Source organism: Vulpes vulpes, chromosome 15 (assembly GCF_048418805.1).
Source record: "Vulpes vulpes isolate BD-2025 chromosome 15, VulVul3, whole genome shotgun sequence".
NCBI classification, from domain to species: Eukaryota; Metazoa; Chordata; class Mammalia; order Carnivora; family Canidae; genus Vulpes; species Vulpes vulpes.
In genome coordinates this window covers 88,744,503-88,766,274 of record NC_132794.1, presented here as the reverse complement: position 1 = coordinate 88,766,274, position 21,772 = coordinate 88,744,503, and the positions used below count along the sequence as shown (strand labels likewise).

Sequence of the window (21,772 nt, the reverse complement as noted above, 5' to 3'; positions counted from 1 at the left end):
AGCTACAATTTCCTAGGTTAAAATTCAATGTTAAAATTTCACTTTTCAGTTATTAGATACAGGAAATGCCCATCTGAAAAACATTTTTTAACTTTTGCGCACCAAAGTTGAAAGGAACTATCATCTTACCCCATCTCGCATGTATGAAAAAGAAGGGGAAAAAAAAGCATGTCTCTCAAAGTTACATAATCCCTTTATCAGGTAGAGCAAATGTGTCCCTTTCTACTCTTTTCCAGTAAACACAGATTTAAGTTGGGTGTATAAATACAATGATTAATCCATCCCAGATGTCTGGTAATATTTATTTCTCTGTCCCTTTTTAAAATCATGTCAAATTCCTTTGGGAAGGACACAAGGCAAAATTCATGTATGTTAATAAACAGAAAAAGGATCTTCCCTTTTTGATATGAAAAGTATCATTTTCATATCATTAATTTCTTCTCCACCTTTAATTTTTCTTCCTTCAATTTTCTTTAGGATAACACTCTATTCCTATTTAACTTCTGAGTTAGTGACTTAATTAGCTATATTATAACTTTTGTATTACAAAATTTTCAAACATATATAAAAAAAAGAAAACATTTATAACTCTCAAATGCCCATCACTCAGCTTCAAATCATGGCCAGTGTTTCCTCATTTTATCTGTGCACATTCTCAAATATCACTTCATTTTATCCTTAAGTACCCTCAGTATCTATCTTTAAAAGATTCAGATTTTTTTTTAACAAAACCATAATACACACCTTAAAAAAAAAAAAGTAAATAATTCCTTTATCATCACATATCCAGTGCCAAAATTTTGCCAACTGTCTCCTTTTATGTGAACACTTGGTTTGTTAAAATCAGGATCCAAAAAGATCTACATGCTTGTCTTTTAATTTATATGTACCTGTCGAACTTTTTGTTTTCCTGTCTTGCCATTCATTTGTTAAAGAAACTGGGTTATTTGTCCTATAGAGTTTCCCACATTCTGAACTTTGCTGATTGCATTCTTGTAGTATTGTTCAATAAATTCTTATATAGTCTCTGTACATCCTAAAAAGTAGTGGTTGTTCTAAAGGCTTGATAGGGGGATCCCTGGGTGGCGCAGCGGTTTGGCGCCTGCCTTTGGCCCAGGGCGCGATCCTGGAGACCTGGGATCGAATCCCACGTCGGGCTCCCGGTGCATGGAGCCTGCTTCTCCCTCTGCCTGTGTCTCTGCCTCTCTCTCTCTCTCTCTCTCTCTCTCTGTGTGACTATCATAAATAAATTTAAAAAAAAAAATTTTTTTTAAGGCTTGATAGGATTTGGGTTTAATAAAAAAATTTTAAAAAATAAAATATTTTTTATTTGCAATAAAAAAATTGCAAAAATATGTCTTAAATGATGCTTTGAACTCCCTACTGCATCACATCGGAAAGCTAAAATGTCTGATTGTCTCCTTTTTGTACTGTTAATATTCATTGATCAGTGGGTTCATGTACTGTCAGCCTGTACCATTCACTATAGAGCTTAGAATGAGTTTGCCACTCAATGGTTTTAGCAGCCTCTGATGAATACTGCCAAGACATACTATTTCATCAGGGTTTGCAGAACGATGACATTCTAATTGTTCTTTTTGCATTTATTAGCTGAAATTATTTTAAAATGAACTTTCTCTCACCAACTATTTTGTGACTCAGAGATACAGTTTATATGCCTAAAACAGAATACTTGATTATTTATTTACCAGTTTCTGAATAAACTGGTTTCATGGCATCTTCCAAAGGTGACCAACATTTTGTTGATTTTAACTTTGTGTTTCAATCCACTGCACTAATTATTCCTCTTGAAGCTCAACCCATCTTTGGCCAGTGACTGTCCTGTCTGAGGGTCCTTTTGACAGAACCCCAAGTTGTCCCTGACAGTTTCTTCTTTTCCTTTTTTTCATGACAAGATGTCCTACTATGCCCTACCCGGTGCTGGAATCAGCCACATTTTTCAAGAAGTTCTGGTTCACTTTAATGAAAACAGTATTTTAAAAACCACAATCTGGGCACTAACATGAGTATACTGCTATTGCATTGGTCATTGTGTCTAAGCCCTTTTAGATCTCACAAGGTTTTTGATTCTTGGAAAGCATGATAATGAAAATACCTATTTCCATGTTTTTTCATCGCATAAGTTATTCAGAAGTACCTAAAGCCTATATATTTTTTTAAGGTTTTACTTATTTGTTCATGAGAGACAGAGAGAAAGAGGCAGAGACAGGCAGAGGGAGAGGCAGGCTCCATGCAGGGAGCCTGACATGGGACTCGATCCCGGGTCTCCAGGATCACACCCTGGGCCAAAGGCAGCACTAAACTGCTGAGCCACCCAGACTGCCCTATATATTACTTTTAAATTGATTTCCAACTTAATTACCTGTGGTCAAAATGAGATCAATTCTTCAAAATTTGTTGATTTGGTTTTATGGTCTAATAAATGGTCAATTTTGGTAAATGTCTCATCTGTGCCTAAAAGTAATGTATACCAATCAAATTTTGGGGTGCCGTACCTGTGTGTAATCATTAATCAAGTTTATTGAAGTATTATTCAAATGATATCCTTACCTGTTATGTTTAATCATGGGTGGTGCACGTGTGTTCATTAAATCATGTTTATTAAAGCGCTGTTCAAATCACAGCCTTACTATCTGTTAGCTTAATTAATCATGAAGATGTATATGTAAAATACCTATGTATGTGGATTTATTGATTTATCTGACTTTATATATCAATTCTATATTTTTATGTAATTTTTGATGTTAACAGATAAAATTTAGAATTGTTCTATTTTCCTTGTAAACTGTTACTTTTACCATTATGCAGCAATCCCTTCTATTGTTGAACTGATGGAGTACAAAGTCTTTTTTGTCTAAAAGTAATATAACTATGGTAACTTTCACTGGTATCATTAGGTATCTTGTCCTTTTCCTTTCAACCTGTGTTATAGGTCTCTTGCAAAAAGTATACAACTAAAGAGTGTATTCTTTACCCATTCTGTCAGTGTCAGTCTTTTGTCAAATTTAGTCCATTTACATTTATTGCAATTATGGATGCATTTGGAAGTATTTTCTACCTTTTTATTTTGTGCTTCCTTTCCATTTATCCTACTTTTTGTAATTTTATTTTCCTGTTTTCTTTCAGGCTGATCAAGTTTTTTTCTTCTATTGCTCAAAAAGCTCTATGCTCTTATTTCTAGTCTGTTAGTTTTAACTTAAGTGCTTATCTAAATATCTAAAGCTAACTATTATTTGTATCTGTCTCCTAAACAACTGTACAATACTTTTATTTCACAATGCTTTCCATATGTACTCTTAGGTTTTGTCTGAAAATATCTTTACACTGCTCTCATCCTTTAAAGGATTTTGACTTTCATTGTTACTGTTAAGCAATCTGTTGTCAATCTATCATTGCTTTGTAGGTAATCTCTCTTTCTCAAGATATTCTCTTAGGCATTTGGTGTTCAAGTGTCTACTATGTGTTTAAGTGTGTGTTTATTATTTTTCAACTAGAACAACACTATGCTTCTTGATTATTTTAGCTTTGAGGCTTTTACCAATTCTATTCATTCAAGGCAATACCTTCAGATCCACCTTTCCTATCACTAGTTTTCTCTCCAGGTTTGCCTATCCTGCATTTTATCCTATCCAGTCATTTTTAAATTTTAATGACTAAGGTTTTGTCACAAAAGTCCTATTACCTTCCACCCTCCCCCTGATTTCCCAGGTCTTATGTTTCCTTTAATAGCTGTGTTGATGTTGTCCTGATATTTGTTTTCTTCTTTTATCTTTAATCACTTTTAACATTTCCATTTTACTTTTTAATGTTTATTATTATAATCCAATCTTTTTTTTCAGAAGTGTGTGTGTGCATACATGAATGAGCAGTCAACATAAGCTGTTTCCTGGGTTAGAATCCCAGTCTCACACTTGATTAGCCTTATCTTAGACAAATTACTTAAGTTTATTGGGGCAAAATGTACCACTCTAAGCCTTAGCTTACTCAAAACATAAAATGAGGATAATAACAGGCTTATTTCATAGGCACACTGAACAAATTAAATAAAATATGTATACAAATTTGCCAGTCATGGTAAAGTCTCAATAAAAGTTAGCTATTACTTAAATAAGTAGTTGAGTTTCTTAATTACAAGTTTTCAGAGAATCAAAAGCCCTTTTGATACAATATTCAAAATGTGCCTTGATCACTTATAAAATCCATTTCTACCTAACACAAATATCTACTGTAACTATGTATCCTGGTTTTGCCTATCATTCTCTTACTAACAGTCTAATATTGTAAACATCTAATAATTCAAAGTAAACACAATGTAACTCAGTTGCAAAGTAAAAATACAAATCTTGAAAATAACGTAGGATTTCCTGAAGTCTATGAAGATAATGTTGAAGGAAGTGTTCATCTCACAGCAAAACCCTTGGGGAATGAATATCTGACTGAATCAAACCAGTAACAACTGAAGGAGGGAAAAATGTAACAAGGATGATGACAGAATAGGAAACAAGAAAGAAAATGTCAAGGGATTAAGAAAAATCCCTTGAGAAACTGCTAAAGCTCTCAATAGTTTTCCTAAGACTGATGCACTAGGTCTAGTCTGTATGATAATACTAAGAAAATCAAAGTGAAGGATGCTATCAGACTATCACACACTTTTTGTGGAAAAATCATACCTAGAAAATATATTATTTTTTGTTATGGAGAATTAGCACAGCCATAATTAAAACCTAAATTTTATTAAATATGTGGTAAAATAAATGTTTTTATTGCAGAAAACAAATTTTTTTTTCACTACTAAGAAACACTTTAAGAGGTATTTTCAAAGTAGCAATTTTCTTAAGAATTTCTCAGGGCACCTGGGTGGCTCAGTGGTTGAGCATCTGCCCTCAGCTCAGGTCATGATCCCAGAGTCCTGGGATCAAGTCCCACATCAGGCTCCCTATAGGGAGCCTGCTTCTCCCTCTGCCTATGTCTCTGCCTCTCTCTGGGTCTCTCATGAATAAATAAAATCTTAAAAAAAATAATTTCTCATAAATGTATTTTCTAAGAGAAGAAAGACTATCATCTAAACTGTTAACAGGGTACCTGGGTGGCTCAGTTGTTGAGTGTCTGCCTTTGGCACAGGTCGCGATCCTGGGGTCCTGGGATTGAGTCCCTCATTAGGCTCCCCACAGGAAGCCTGCTTCTCCCTCTGCCTATGTCTCTGTCTCTCTGTGGCTCTCATGAATAAATAAATAAAATAGTTAAAAGTTAAAAAAAATAAACTGTTAACAGTGGCTATACACCTTGGAGTAGAAAATGAGAGATGAAAAAGAATTAAGGATTAATTATCTTTTTATACACATACCTCAGTAGTGTTTGAATTTGTTACAATAAATGTAGTATTTTTTGTAATTAAAAACAAGATTCCTAAAATTTAAAGATATGCTATTGTTTTTGTACGAGGCCATTACCATGAACTGCTGTAGGAGAAAGCAAAGGCAATGAAAACTGATAAACAGATCTTTATTGGACAAAAGGACTCCAAATAGGAAAATGATGATTGGAGAAAAGAGTGACCTCTTTAATATACTTGACAGTATAATAAAACAAGTAGCATATACATTACTTGATGTTGAAAAGATACCCTCAAATGTTGCAGAATGCTGAGAACTTTTACTTTAGGTCTAAGAATGGTCTAGAATAACACTGTCCAATACATAACCATTAGCCACATGTTGCTATTGAGCATTTGAAAAGTGGCCAGCCTAAACTGAGATGTGCTATGCACGTAAAAAAAAACCCTGGATTTCAAAGGCCCAGTACACCAAAAAAATAAAATAAGAATAAAAGGAAAATGTCTCATTAACATTTTTAAATTTATATATGTTGAAGGGATACTATTTTGAAAATATGGGTTAAATAAAACACATTAAAATTAATTGTTTATGTTTTTTTAAATGTGACTACTAGAGAATTTTAAATTACATATGTGGCCCATGTTTGGGTCTGTGTTATATATCTAACATGATAGCACTGGGCTAATATTAATAACTTGCCATATCTAATATCACAAGAACAAAGAGTCTGCTTGTCCTCTTGTGTATTACCTGTTTCAGAATTTCCACTTTTAACAACAAGGCAATATACCAAACCAAGAAATCAATTAAAACATAAATGTGTAGGTAAGCTTATCTCTGCATAGACAAAACACTTTAAATGTTCCATAAGTTCACAAGAATCAAAACAATAAAGCATCAAAAGAAGTCTACTTATATTTCACAAATTAGAAAATAAGACTGATTAAACAACATAACTTTGTGGTAAAAGTTATCCTCAACTCAAATTTATGGCATTTTTTTCAGATATATTTAAAACTGTGAAGGGCCCTAGATTTAGAATCATTTCTTTGCATATAATAAATTACTCTATTAAGAACATTCTTATTCTCACTGGTCTACTTACAAACTGGCAAAACTAAGAGATGCCAGAATCTTTCAGTTCAGCATCATATATGTCCATTTGGAAGGAATAAAAATATCTTGAAAGTAAATTTAGGGCAGCCCAGGTAGCTCAGTGGTTTAGCACTGCCTTCAGCCCAGGGCATGATCCTGGAGTCCCAAGACCGAGTCTCACGTCAGGCTCCCTGCATGGAGCCTGCTTCTCCCTCTGCCTGTGTGTCTCTGCCCCCCCCCCCCACTCTTTTTCTCTCTCTCTCTCTCTCTCATGAATAAAATCTCAAAAAAAAAAAAAAAAACCTAAATTTAATGATGTTTTTAATTAAATGTAATATACAAAATATGTTAAGTGACACAAGTAAACTAACAGATTTCTGAGAACATAATTATATACTTTTAAATTCTAGCCATCCCCTCAGAAAGATTCTCTGCTCTTCCCTCCCCAATTTCATAGTTAGCGGAATGGAATCACTGTCAACCCAGCTGTTCACACCAGCAACCTGGAAGTCATTATCCCTGACATTTCAATCAATTACCAAGCCCTGTTCATTCTACTTCTACATTGCTTCCAGTAATTTTCTAAAATACAAATTAGATTTGGCCATTTCCTTGTTCAAAATTCTTCAGTGGTCCTTATCACATAAAACCTTTAAAGTATCTTGCATAGTGTATTTGGCTCTATATGATCTAACACTGCCACCCCTAAAATTATCTATCTACCTAGTTTCATTTCCAGCCACTCCTAATTTCAGACTTCATATTCCATCAATTCCAACTCCTGGTACTACTAGAAACATGACCAGCTGCCTTCTCACACCTCTTTGGTTTAAGACTTACCACCTTTTCTGTTGGATGCTTGCCTAATGATCTCCTACCTGTCCTTCAACTTTCACTTTAAAGATTACCTCGTCTGTAACTTCATCACTGACTCTTCCTCATCTGTTCTTGTACTACCAGTAAGTTCCCACTATATACCTTTACATATACCTTCACTAAAGCAATTATCATATTGCTTTACAGTTACGTGTTTGCATGTCTGGTTCTCTTCTAAACAGTAAGTTCCTTCAGAGTAGGGTTAGTGTCTTTTTATCTACAATGCCACAGCACTACATTTGACACTAAATAAATACCTGTCTGATCATGACAAGTGAGACTTCTCAACAGATGATACTTCCCTAACCTCCAGCTGTGATTCAGGGCCCATACATTTATTCATTCCACAAACATTTACCGAACACCTATTATGTGCCAAGTCCCGTCTTAGGCACTAGGAACACAAAACAAAACAAGTCTCTGGCCTCATACAGCTACCCTATAGTAGTAGAGACAAAAAATAAACACTGAAACATATAAAGTCTGATAGTGATAAATGCGATGGAGTAAAATAACACAGGGAAAAAGATATAGAGTGATAAGACATATGGCTATTTTAGAAGGGAAAACCATAGAGCAAAGCAGGGAAGACCACTCTGAGGAGTTGATACCTGAGCTGATACTTGAACTGAGCCGGAGAGTCACACAAATTATCCAGGGAAAAGAGAATTCTAGGAAAAAAGAACAAGTGCAAAAGCTCTGAGGCAAGACAACAGAGTAAAAAGGGGCACTAGAAGATAACTAACGGCCAGAACAAGTAGGGGCCCACAGGCCAAGGCAAGAGCTTTGAAATTTATTTTGAATGTGTTGAAAAATCACTAGAAGGTTTCAGTAAGACAATGACATGATCTGACTCACCTTTGCTAAAGATCATTCTGGCAGAGATGTAAGGAACTGACTACAAAGAGTAAGAGTAGAAGGAGGAAAATCTGTAAAAAAAAAAAAAAAAAAAGTCTAAAAACTAACAGGCATGCAATCATGTCTCCTTCAACAGAGGAGGTCACAAGAAGTAGCCAGAGTAATGAAATATACTGAAGGGTAAGCTAACAAAAACTTGGTGGAATGACTGTATGGGACCTGAAAAGAAAAAAGGAGTCATTTTGAGAGTTTGGTCTGATCAACCTGGTTGAAGACAGTTACATTTACTAAGTACAGAAGACTAGGGGAAGGAAATAGGAAAAGAGAAATCAAGAGTTGTGATCTGTACATTTTAAATTTGAATGCTTTTTGGACACCCTATACAGTTGCTAAGCAAGCAATTGGAAACGTAAGTCTAAAGCTCAAGGGAGGTGCAAGAATTGGAAGATTAAATTTTGGGAGTCATCATCATAAGGATTCAAGTCAAGAAACAATATTAGGCTACTACTAGGGAGTGACACAGAAAGAAGGCCAGGGGAACTGAACCAAAGGGAAAATTACAACCTTTAGATGTCAGGAACAGAAGATGTGGGCCAGTAAAGAATGAAGAAGAAAACAGGAGGGAACAGAAGCATGTAGTATCCCAGAAGCCAAGTGAAGAAAACATTTTTTTAAAAAAACATTTTTAAAAGGCAAGAGTAGTTATTTGTATTAAATGCAGAAAGGTCAAGTAGGAAGAACTGAGAATCTTCTCCTGGATTTGGCAGGATGGAGGTTATTGGTGACACTGGAATGGTTTCAGTTGAGCTGAAGAGATAAATACCTCACTGGAACGAGTTAGAGAGCAAGTACAAGGTATTAAGAAAGATCCAACAAAAAGTTAGCAACTATAAGATTCGAAAATCTATCAATGCTTGCTCTGTTATATCTTTATTAGAAACTTAAGGGTAGTGTTAGGTAGGATATAATGTTCAGAAGTGCTCAATTATTCACCTCAGGAGTTAAAGCACCTTGAGCCTCATATTCATATATAAATCAGGCTCATATATTCAACATCTTTCTTAAAACTTATTTGTACCTTAGCAAAATTCAGGATTCATTAAAGCCTGTACAAAATCAGTTTTTCAGTCACTTGAATTCAGTCACAAATGCTTAAGTTCTGATTTTTCAGCAATGGGCATATATAACTTTGTGGAGTACTGGGTGATGAACTTGGGAATGTAGCAGTTACTATTCATTTACAAACTTTTACAGAATATTCAGTGTTCTGATCACAATAGATTACAAAGTTCTTCTATTTGGTCACTATGGTCTACTACCTGAGGAATGACATCTCCAAGTTAGAAAGAGAGAGGTCAAACAGGTTACCTCTTTAAAAGATAATAGATGACTCAAAGGTCTGTAACAGAAAATCATTTTAAGAAAAAATTTAGTAAGGTATAAAACTAGCTAAAAAGGTTAAGTTTTAGGGGTATTTTGCTTAATGCAAAAGCATCATACAACAAACCTAAAACTTAAAAAGCTGCATTCTCTCCTTATAAAAATAATCACTACAAACATATTACTACATATTACTCTACTTTTTGTATTTTTTAAAAAAGCTTTGTAAGACTTATCTGCTATGAGCATAGATTCCTGTTAGACTTTCTAAGCTAGTTTTTTTCAAAATTTTTCCTGCACTCCTGTTAAAGACATTTCACATGACACAGTATGAAATCATACACACAGATGAGACTGAAAAAAATTCCATAAAATACCCTTACTATTTGCCCTGGTCTTGTTTTTTAATCTTGTTTTTTAATTATTTTAGTTTAATTAAAAAATTTTAGATTTGTATCATAATTTAAAATCAATTTATTCACTAAGTTGTCTTACTTGATTGACTTTAAAAAATACTAAACAGCATATTCATATCAGAGATTTTCACAGCAGGCGCAGAAAACATTATTTCAAATGATTTACAATTTTTGTTGTAGAGCAAGACAAAAGGGAAAGTAAAACATGAGTAAGACATCTTAAGATTTAAAAAAATAGAAGACATCTGAAGATTATACCACCTTACCAGGAGTCTTTGGCAAAATAATAAAATTTGGAATAAACCTATACCTACCTAAACTTTCCACACTTGTAAGGTTCTATACTCCCACAGTTCAGCATATTTTTGCAAATAAAAAAACTAAAAATGTCCTTCCTCTGCAAAAGAGCTTCACTTTAAAATACACTTGACCTAAACACAACACAGAGGCACTTGTGTGTGATATAATAACATAAAAAATTATACTTGGACAGCAGAGAAATGGCTTCACATTTAAAAACTATAAAATCTGCTAATGAACCACGACTGATTCTGCTGTAGTTTTCTTAATGCATCCTTCCGTAAATGCACTTGCACTAGTTAATACAATGACATATTTTATACTTGAAAACACAAAATAATTCCTACATCCACTTGAAGGTTTATTCTTAACTTCTATTCAAACCAGGTTCCCAAAATATAGCTTATATTTCAAATAAACAGAATATAGACAGTAACTTATAACATTACTATCTACAGTTGAGGAGATGATTCCTAAGGCTTTCTTTTAACACCTGGACTGAAAAAATAAGTTTTAGACACTCATTTTGAGGACCTTACATAATCCTCACTCAAAGGTATGGAAGAAACAGATTCATTAATGGGAAGCATTATCCAAACTGCTAAACTGGTCATGTACAAAGTAACATATCAGGGCCTTACTCATTGTGAAAGGCTGCTCTCAGCCCACATACAACACAACTATATTATGACCTCCAGATTACTATTTTTTTAGTAGAGAACTATTTTTATTGTTTCTGCTCCTCCATTACCTGTCATATCTTGCCACTCTAAGCATTTTCATTTCTCTCAGAGTGCTATAAATTCCATTGTTCAAAGTATCTATAAAATAAGAATAATAGGCTTCTAAGTAAGGATCAGAAATGCCTTTTACTTGAGCAGAGTGTATGAACTTTAATATATGAACTTTATGATGCCTATCTTGAACCCTTATCAGTTATTATTTGCTTATTTGATGATATTCAAATAGTATCATCCTCATTCAAGTCTCCCAAAACCCTACAAAGCGGTATTATTACCAGTCCAATTTACAGATGAGAAAACTAAGCCATGGGGATGTTAACACACTAAAGGCCAAAGAACTGGAATGTGGCTGATTCTAATCCAGATTATCTGACTCCAGTGTGTGTGCTCCTAACTCTCCTTTTGGCAATATGCTTTGATGCTTTATGACAATACAAATATCCCAGTGTGTTCAGAACCTTCAGCTTTAATATCTGACAATCTTTTGGGGGGAAAAATAGTTAGGAAAACCATATCACTTAGCTGATGTCTAGGAGATGAGAAGATCTAACTACTTCCTTTTGCTTCTTCAAAAGCTGTTCCAAAAATAATTGAGCCATGGAGCCATGGAAGTAAAGAAAAGCCAGAGGAAGACCACTGGGTCAAGAAAGCTGATCAGCAACTGTTCCGAGATCTAGTCTTGCCTAAGATTACACCATGCCTGTTCTATAGTGAATCCAAATCCAAGATTCTCCATTACTATTTGAAGATCTACTTGCCAAGAATGATGTAGGACTGTTCCTTTTGAGATGCAGCCCTAAATGATCTCTTTGAATGCCTGCTGCATGTTGTAGATTTCAATAAATATTTCCTGAGTAAATGTGGGGGAGGTATTTTCTGCTCCTTGCTGCCATACCAAACTACTAGCTCACCCAACTCTCAATTATACTCTGAGCTCCTTGAAAGCAAGAAATGCCTTATCACAATCTATATTCTCAGTGCCTAGCTCCATTCCTGGCAATGGATGGTGTTCAATAAATGTTTGGTAAATAAATGAGTATAAAAGCAAATGTTCCTAACACAAAGCAATATGAATCCAGATGTTTCTCCTTAATTTGAGACTCTGAATAGGTGAAAGTATTCTCAATGAAATTTAAGGATTCTTTATCATTGTGCTATTATCGTTGTCCCTATTATCCCACAAGTAGACCTTTCTTAATGTACCATATGTGACACATAGTACATATCTATTTACAGAAAGAGACTTAATGTGCAAACTAATGGTGAGAGAAAAATTAAACCGGAGCCAGGTTAAATCCCTGTCCTCCCTACCTGGTTCATTCCTGAATACCACAATGTACTACCACCATCAAAGAAATGATACTCTATATTTTTAAAGTATTACCCACTTTTGGTCAGTACTGAAAAGTGCTGAGACTATGAATGTTTCCAAGATTATTAAAAAAAAAAAAAAAAAAAAACCTTATAGTCTGTTGGATTTAAAGAACTGTACATGGCAACATAATTTAAATCTGAACTGCACTAAAATTGATGAATAAAGCACTACACTAAATGCTCATATATATTATCTCATTTAACCATCAAAAACAAGTCTTCGAGATATGTACAACTATTACCATTTTAAAGACAAGGTCACTAAGAATCAATGTCATACATCTAGCTAGTAAGCACTGGGAATAGAATTGAAACCCAGCTTTGACTGATGATATTTAAGCTTATAACTGCTCAGAACTCTGCACTCCACAGTATATCCTCAACAAACAACTCTTGAATTTTCTGAATCACACTAACTTTAACATTGTGTTAACATACCATATTTAAACTTTATCATTCTGAGAAGTAAAATAAAGGAAAATTGTTTACCTTCATGAGCTCTACACATACTTTTACACCTTAACCACTGAAATCTTGAATCATATAGAGGTGTCTATCACTAACTTTCCCTTCTCTGAAAATTAAAACTTTGCTCCTCCAATCCTAGGAAAACACTGTTGCCATCCACCACTGTGTTCTGTATAACACGTGCCACAGCTACTGGTGGCGGTGGTCACTACCTTGGTGACACTGTGGAGTCTTAGAACACTTGTTCTCCCCAATGCTTGCTCTAAAGGTTTTTACATCTACCACATGAAATGTTGACTAAAAACATCTGGGAAAAACAAGGAAATTAAGTGATTAAATATAGTAAATTTCTCTCTGCATGGAACAGCTCTTTCAGAAGATCGATTGTATGCTATTTTTGTTCCAAAATAACAAGGAAGCCAGTTTGCAGATTTTATTTGTTTATATGCCAACAGGCTAAATATCAACACTGAAGGAATCAAACACTCTTCTGTATTTCTCAGGACTCAAAAACAATCAGGGAAAAGAACCAACTTTATTCAGTATGGCTTACCTATTACTTAGATTTTTTTTCCTTGTCTCCTTTTCTGACTTACTTCTACTCAAAACCTCAATGAATTTTGAAACATGGGCCATGAATGGTGGTATAATTAAAGTGAACCAAATATATTTCCTTTCTACTCTCTTAGGGAAAAAAGGAAATTTGGAGGTTCTGCAGACACATTCTCAAATAGGCAGGACTTCTGGACACTGTTGAGGATGTAGAAAGCTGGAGAATATCATTTCCACCCTTAACACATACAAAATAAAAGGTAGAAAATGTGCATAATCACAGATTTTCTTGAACTCACAGAGAAGGTCATAGGAATAGCAACTAACATAAAATCTAAGGAAAGAAGCCAGGGTCTTCAAAGACCTTCACTGGATATACTTCAAAAATCTTCTTTTCTCTCCATACTCAATCACAAGTACCACTCATCTTTATACCTAAGTACCTCTTCAATCTGTATAATTTTCTCCATCTTTAAAGATACCCCAAGTTAAACTCACACAAATGCCCAGAATATTATAAAAACCCATCTATATGGTCTCTCTGTGTTGCTTACTTTCTATTCATTCTTTACCTTGCATCAAGAATGATCCTTTTAAAACAATTAGCTACTTAGGTATCCCCCTCCCTAAAATCTTACAACTTCCCATCATCCTTATGATAAAATCAACTTTTTACACATGGCTTACAAGACTCTTTATAACCTGGTTCCAACCAATTTCTCTTAGCTTTTGTCACTTCTGTCTTCATATGCCACACAGCCACATCAAACTTATTTCAGATTCTTGAACTCTCCATGTTACTGGTTTTCTCATCTTAGTTTCTACACAACCTCTTCCCTCTATCTAGTCTTACTCCCCCTGCAGCCTCCTAACCAACTTAACCTAATTTCTACTTAAGCTTTAGAGGTCTCTATCATTATTCTTTTTTGGAGAGCCTTACCTAATGATTTTAGGTTAGGCGAGGTATCATTGCCATATACCTCTCCTGTTATAGCTCTTATATTTGATTATAATTACTTCTTTAATTCTCTGGTCTTCACCACTGTACTATACGTTCATTAGAGAAGGAATTATGTTTTCCTGCCCATCACTGCATCCCCCCGCACTTAACACAGTGCCTGACATAATTACATAGAATCAAAATATTTTTTTCTTTTTGTAGAATAAATGAAAGAACAAACAAAAATAACAATTTGGGAATAGAAATTAAGAATGACAAATTTAAATGGTATTCCAACCAACAAAAATCCCATATCTAAATCATATCCTCAAGTAAGCAGAACTTCTGGACACTGTTTATGGTGTAGAAAGATGGAGAATGTCATTTCCACCCTTAACACAAACCAAATAAAAGGTGGAAAATGTGCAAAATCACAAATTTTCTTGAATTCATCAGAGAAGCAAAGTCAGAAGACAAGCAACTAACCCAAAATCTAAGGAAAGAAGACATAGTACTCAAAGGAGAGAAGGGACATGAACACTTCCTTACCTGTAGTGAATACTAGACACCATAAAAGCCAGTATGAAGAACTCAGTTAAAATGTTTTAAAAGTTGCTTAAGGCCAAATTGGACTATCAGCAGAAGACAGAACCAAACGCAAACACAGAAACAAAGGGAATTCTCACCCCCTCACAGAATCTTTTCCACAGACCTCACTGGAGGCTCAAAAGACTAAGAACTAGGCAAGAGACAGTGAAATCAAAGTCTAGCCTTGTGGTATAAACTTGGAAGAAAGAAATAGCATCCCATGTGGGCAAAGTAGCAAGCCCCACCTGGATCCTTCTCGCCTACCTCTCCTACAGGAAAGAAAAGGGGGGGGGGGGAAAGCTTTAAGTGGCTGGGGAAAGGCAGCAAATCCTGTTACCCTCAGCAGCAAGTGAAGGCCCACTGCAGCTAGGCAAAGTAAAAAAAAAAAGAAGAAGAAGAAGAAGAAGAAGAAGAAGAAGAAGAAGAAGAAGAAGAAGAAGAAAAAATAACACCTCTACCCCTAAAGAAGGGGCAAGATTGCTGAAAAAGCCCCACCCTGAGATTCAGGGGGAAAGCATCTACCTTAAAACTGGGACTGAACCAAACCAGCAAAAATGCCATGCCCCACTCCTCTTCCCCCAACAACAGCCTAGTAAGACACAACAGCAATTTACTGCTTGGGGAAGAACAAAGAACAGAGACCTCTCTCAATGCAAGTTCAAAGGGAAGACCTAAAGCTGAGGGGAGAGCAGACTAGAAGAGAAACTCTTCAGCAAACCAAACCACACCCTAAACACAAGCTAACATAAGAAAAAGCTGAAGACCATGGTAAATGGAAAGTAACCTAACAATAAAACCCAAATTCAGCTCAAAATCCTGACCAGAATGTTCTGGCTCAAACCCCTCTCCCCTCAACATACACACAAACATCACAGCAAAAGATAAAGCAAGTTCATCTCCAGGCATAAATAGTATTTACTACTCTAACACAATGTGCAGATTTTAACCAAAAAACATAAAAAAAGAACAAACTCACAAAAATCAAAAATGAAACAAACATAACCTGGATTGTTAAGAAACAACCAACAGAGCCAGACTCAGATATGATCCTGATGTTCAAACTAATGTAAATGGAATTTAAAATAGTTCTGATGTTAGGGGCACCATGGTGGCTCAGTAGTTGAGCATCTGCCTTTGGCTCAGGTCATGATTCTGGGGTCCTGGGATTGAGTCCCACATCAGACTCCCTGCAGGGAGCCTGCTTCTCCCTCTGCCTATGTCTCTGCCTCTGTCTCTCATAAATAAATAAAATCTTTAAAAAATAATAAAAACTATGATGTTAAAAGTTCTAAAGGCAAATGTGGACAACATGTACAGCAGACGGGCAATTTAAGCAGAGAGGCAGAAACTAGAAGAACCAAATGGAAATGCTAGAAATAAAAACACTAAGTAACAGAGATAAAAACCTTCAATGACCTTATCAATGGAGTCGACACACCCATGGAAAGAATTGGTAAAGATGGGTCAACAGAAATTACTAAAACTGAAACAAACAAGAAAAGAGAATTGGAAAAAAAAAAAAAAAACAGAAGACAGTATCCAAGTACTACAGGAAAATAGCAAATAATCTAACATATGTGTACTTGAAATCCCAGGAAATAAGAGAGAGAGAATATGTGACATAGCAATGCATAAAAAGATAAATCCAAGAATTTTCTATAATAAAGTATGTCTAACCACGTATCTAAAAAGCTCAACATTATCAAACAAACAACTTGAGAATCTATGCTGAAATCAACACCTCGACAGATCATATTCAAACTGCAAGAAGAAAGAATAAAAGATAAAGCTTAAAAGCAGCTATAATGAAAAAGGCCAATTATATACAGAGGAACAGCATAAGAACTTTTAGGAATTATAAAGTCAGATATCATTAAAGTGCTGACAGAAAAAACTGTCAACCCAGAATTCTATACCCAGCAAGGATATCTTTTAAAACTGAAGAAGAAACAAAAACTTTCTCGGCTGGACAAAATATAATTCGCCATAGCAAAAGACCAAAGAAGATAAAATATATAACCATCTCAACAGATGCACAAAAAGTATGATAAAATTCAACATTCATCCATAACAAAAAATTTTCAGCAAGCTTGAGAACAAAAGGGAATTTCTTCACTTTGATAAAGGTTATCTACAAAAAAAACAAAAAACAAAAATGAAACAGTTATAAAAACATACAGCTTACATCACACTTGATAGTGAAAAATCAATTGCTTTCCTCCTAAAATCAAAAACAAGGTAAGGATGATCACTCTCACCACTTCCACTCAATAGTGAAATGAAGGTTCCAGCCAATGCAATTAAAAAAAAAAAAAAAATATCCAGATTGTAAAGAAAGAAATTATCTTTGCTGAATTACTTTCTACATATAAAATCCCATAGACTTTACAACAAAGTTAGCAGAACTAATAAGTGAATTTAGCAAGGTAGCTAAATACAAGTAGTGTTCTATATGCTATCAATGAACAAATAAAAATAGAAAATGTAATGAGTATCACTTACAACATCACTCAAAAACATGAAATAACTTATGTATAAATCTAACAAAATATATGTAGAATCTATGCTGAAAACTGTAAGACACTGAATAAAAGAAATCAAAGAATATCTAAATTAAGTTCACGAATCGGAAGACTCAATATCAAGATGTGAATTCTCCCCAAATTGTCTTCATATTTTAATCAGAATCCCAGAAGGAATTTTATAGAAACAAGCTCATTCTGAAACAAATAGAGTGAAGCAAAGAAACTAGAAAAGCCAAAACAACTCTGATAAAGAACAACAAAGTGAAGACAACTTACTCTACCTTATACTACCTTATCTGTTTACTACAAAGTATAGTAATCAAATCAGTGTGGCATTGGAGAAAAGATAAATATATAGATCAACAGAATGGGGGGGAAAAGTCCAGAAACAGACCCACACATATATGATCAACTAATTTTCAGCAAAGGAACAACAAAAATTCAATGGTAAAAGGAAAATCTTAAATAAAAATTAAAAAAAAAAAAAAAAAAAAGGGATCCCTGGGTGGCGCAGAGGTTTGGCGCTTGCCTTTGGCCCAGGGCACGATCCTGGAGACCCGGGATCGAATCCCACATCGGGCTCCCGGTGCATGGAGCCTGCTTCTCCCTCTGCCTGTGTCTCTGCCTCTCTCTCTCTCTTTGACTATCATAAATAAATAAAAATTTAAAAAAAATAAAAAATAAAAGGAAAATCTTTCCAATAAATGGTGCTGAAAAAATTAAAAATTTATAATGATAACAAAAAGATAAATTCTATTCATACCTCACACCATATACAAAAACTAACTCAAAATGAATCACAGCCTTAAATATAAAACCTAAAACTATTAACGCTACCAGAAGAAAATATAGGCAGAAATCTTTTTGACTTTGGGTTAAGCAAAAATTTATTAGGTACAATACCAAAAGCATTATCCATAAAATAAGAAAAAAATGTTTAAATCAATAAACTGGACTTCAGCAAAATTAAGAACTGTTTTTCAAAGACACATTTAAGAGAATGAAAAGACAAATCACAAAACAGAGGAAAATATTTCCAAAATGCATATCTAATAACGAATCCAGAATATATAATGGCCTCTCAAAACTCAATATCCAAAAACAAACAGCAATTTGAACAATACTTCACCCAAAAAGATATAAAGATGGCAAATAAGCACACCACAAAATGCTCAATATCATTTACCACTAGGGAAATACAATTCCACTTATGAGACATTCTACAAAAAGCAAAAATTGAGGGGCAGAAAATATATCAGTAGTTATATGTAACTATAACTCAAGCTCAGGTGAGGGGCTGATTACAAAGGGGCAGAGAGGAATTTTCTGCATTGACGGAACTGTTCTTATATGAATTGTGTGAGATTTATAGGACTGCATGCTTTTACCAAAATTCACACAATATACTCTAAGAAAAGCAAATTTTACTGCATGTAAATTATACATTAATTTTTTAATGAAAAAAATCACTTTCCCTAGAAATTCCTATCAAAATATAGATGACAGCACTGATTCCTTAATTTCTGATTCTTGGCTTTGAGAAGCCAGTGAGTAATTAGCACAACCTTAATGAAGTTACATTAGTTAAGACCAAAGATCAATTTGTTTCTTAAAACTTAAGGTTATAGTCTTTCCTAATTTAATTCTGTAGTCATTACTTAAAAGTTCCACTGACTTACTCAACTTAGATGTGTAAAGATTGTAAAACTTTATTACCTATTCTACATATAACCAAACCACACAATCTTTGCATTGTACTCAGGGACATATATTGATCTATATTTTTAATCTGTTTTTTGTAATATTTTTATATTTTATTTATATTTTTAATCTGTTTAATAGTTTTGTTTGGAACAACCTTAGAAAAGAAGACAGTGAGAGTATTCTAAGATACTCTAGTAATTCCAAATAACATCAGGCACATCAATATATAATACTTTAACACACACCTTTTTTTCATAATCGCTTGCTCAAAACCTTGGTGACTCTACCAGAGTCTATAAGATATAAATTAAATCTTACCCAAGATTCAAGGTTCTCAATAATTTGGTGTCACTCTAGTATTTCAATCATATTTCTATCACTCTCAGACACAAATCCTCCATTCTGCATTGGATGGCCTCATGATCTTTTCACTCCAACTTTTAAAATGCTCTCCTTGAATTGTCTCAGTTTAAATGCTCTTCCTAGTCACTATTCCTTCAAAAACCTTATCTCATATCCAGCTTTTCCCTTTTAACTGTTTGAAGACACACTGACTTCACGCTTCTGTGAATTCATGTGCATTCATATCTACAGTATTTGTTTCATTATATACTAACATATTCTTCTTTAAGTGTCTCACTTATGAATGTCACCTCATATTCTGTAATACGGTTTCTTAAGAGCAAAAACTATTTCCCACATGTTTCTTGTATCTTCAGGAACATAACAAGTACTCAGTAGATGTCCCAAGAAAAAAATTAATGTGAAAGTTAATATTAAAATAATTTTAGGGGTGCCTGGGTGGCTCAGTCAAGTGTCTTGGATCTCAGCTCAGGTCTTGATCTCAGGGTCAGTTCAAGCCCTGCTGCAGTAGCCGCACAGCATGGAGCCTACTTTAAAAAAAAAAAAAAGTTAATTGTGTAAATCACTTTAAATTTTAAACTAATTTAAAATACTTAACTTCCGGGATCCCTGGGTGGCGCAGCGGTTTGGCGCCTGCCTTTGGCCCAGGGCGCGATCCTGGAGACCCGGGATCGAATCCCACATCAGGCTCCCGGTGCATGGAGCCTGCTTCTCCCTCCGCCTGTGTCTCTGCCTCTCTCTCTCTCTCTGTGACTATCATAAATAAATAAATAAAAAAATACTTAACTTCCTAGAAAAGCTTATTTTAAAGCTTGAGAGACTGAAGCCAAGGGCACTAGGCTTTGCTTACCGAGGTATGTGCTGCATCACATTCATCTTTATAGTTCCAGGGTTGAATAGAGTGCTTGACATGTAGAAAATACTTAATATTCAAATATTTTACTAAATTTCATTTTCTAAAGCCAAAGTAAGAACTGAAAGCCTGGAGTTCTATTCCAATTCTCCCAAGATTATATTAGTGCCTTGAAATGTTCTCTAATTTCTCATACGTGTTCATAGATTCTCCCTGAATAGAGATTAAAAAAAAAAAATCACAAAAACAAAAATTGTACTTTCTCCTCTATTTCAAGCTCACAGAGCAACTACCATAGTGCTGAATACATGCAGAGTAGGTAGGCAATACTTCCACCAGATTTCTTAAAAGCAACATAAAGGCAGCTCATATATACTTTTCTGCCCCATGTAAAAACATACTAGTTACTCTTCCTACTAAGAAGATTTATTTTTCATCATCTTTGGCAAAAATTCTAGAATGCTATCTGCCAGGTCCACTGCCCCAATAAATATGCATCCACCAGCAATTATGGAGATAGATAGCTTATGGGGAGGGGGCACTCTTTGGTCAGGTCCCAATGCTGGCCTGTGGTTAGGGGGAAGGGAAAGTGGGGGGAGGGGTGTGGCCCCATGATTAATCACTGCCCACTCTGCTTAGGGGTATTTATCACAGCCCGCTGTCAGGTAAATCACTGGAAAAACACCTCTTCAGTAATTAATGTGAAGTGACGGATGGACAGCCCCTGGGCCCATTAATCAGGAACATCAGCAGCCTACTGAGATTATGAATGTCAGGATGCATAAACTGCCGGTGGATCAATAGGCCCAGGAATTCATCCAAGGCTCTCATTTCCGAGGCATCTCCGGTACATTAGGCTCCCCTGACCCCTCCCCCAATCTGAAATGAAAAGCAAGGCTTCAGAACAAAGAGCAGGAGCTGAGGTCTGAAGTGACCACTTCAAGAAAGCAGTCAAGGAAGCTGGCCATGGTAGGAAACATACCAGAATAGGCAACATGAGCACAGAACTATACTCACAGTCCCTGCCTTAGCAATGATTTGACTTAACAATTTTACAACTTGGGGATCCCTGGGTGGCTCAGCGGTTCATCGCCTGCCTTTGGCTCAGGGCGTGATCCCAGGATCCTGGGACTGAGTCCCACGTGGGGCTCCCAGCATGACGCCTGCTTCTCCCTCCTCCTGTGTCTCTGCCTCTCTCTCTCTCTATCATGAATAAATAAATAAATAAATCTTAAAAAAATTTAAAAAAAAAACAATTTTACAACTTTACAACAATGTGAATTGCATATATATTAAGTTAAAACCATACTTTGAATTTTGACCTTTTCCTGGGCTAGCAATATGCGGTACAATACTTTCTAGTGATGCTGGGCAGTAGCA

The 21,772-nt window shown here is 35.1% G+C and overlaps 1 protein-coding gene across 50 annotated transcripts in view; it reads right to left on the bottom strand.

Moving 5' to 3' along the window:
* The window catches only part of R3HCC1L (R3H domain and coiled-coil containing 1 like), a 130,863-nt gene that overhangs the window by 81,141 nt on the left and 27,950 nt on the right, over positions 1-21,772 (bottom strand). For 11 of the 50 annotated variants that reach the window (XM_072739708.1, XM_072739710.1, XM_072739721.1 and 8 more), the window contains one exon: positions 19,495-20,069. The exons of 24 other annotated variants lie outside the window; for them this stretch is intronic. The gene's annotated coding sequence lies outside the window, so the exon portion shown is untranslated. Of the gene's footprint in view, positions 1-5,103; positions 5,236-19,494; positions 20,070-21,772 lie in introns of all 50 variants that reach the window. 15 more of the 50 variants (XM_072739697.1, XM_072739700.1, XM_072739695.1 and 12 more) reach the window with 5 other exon arrangements.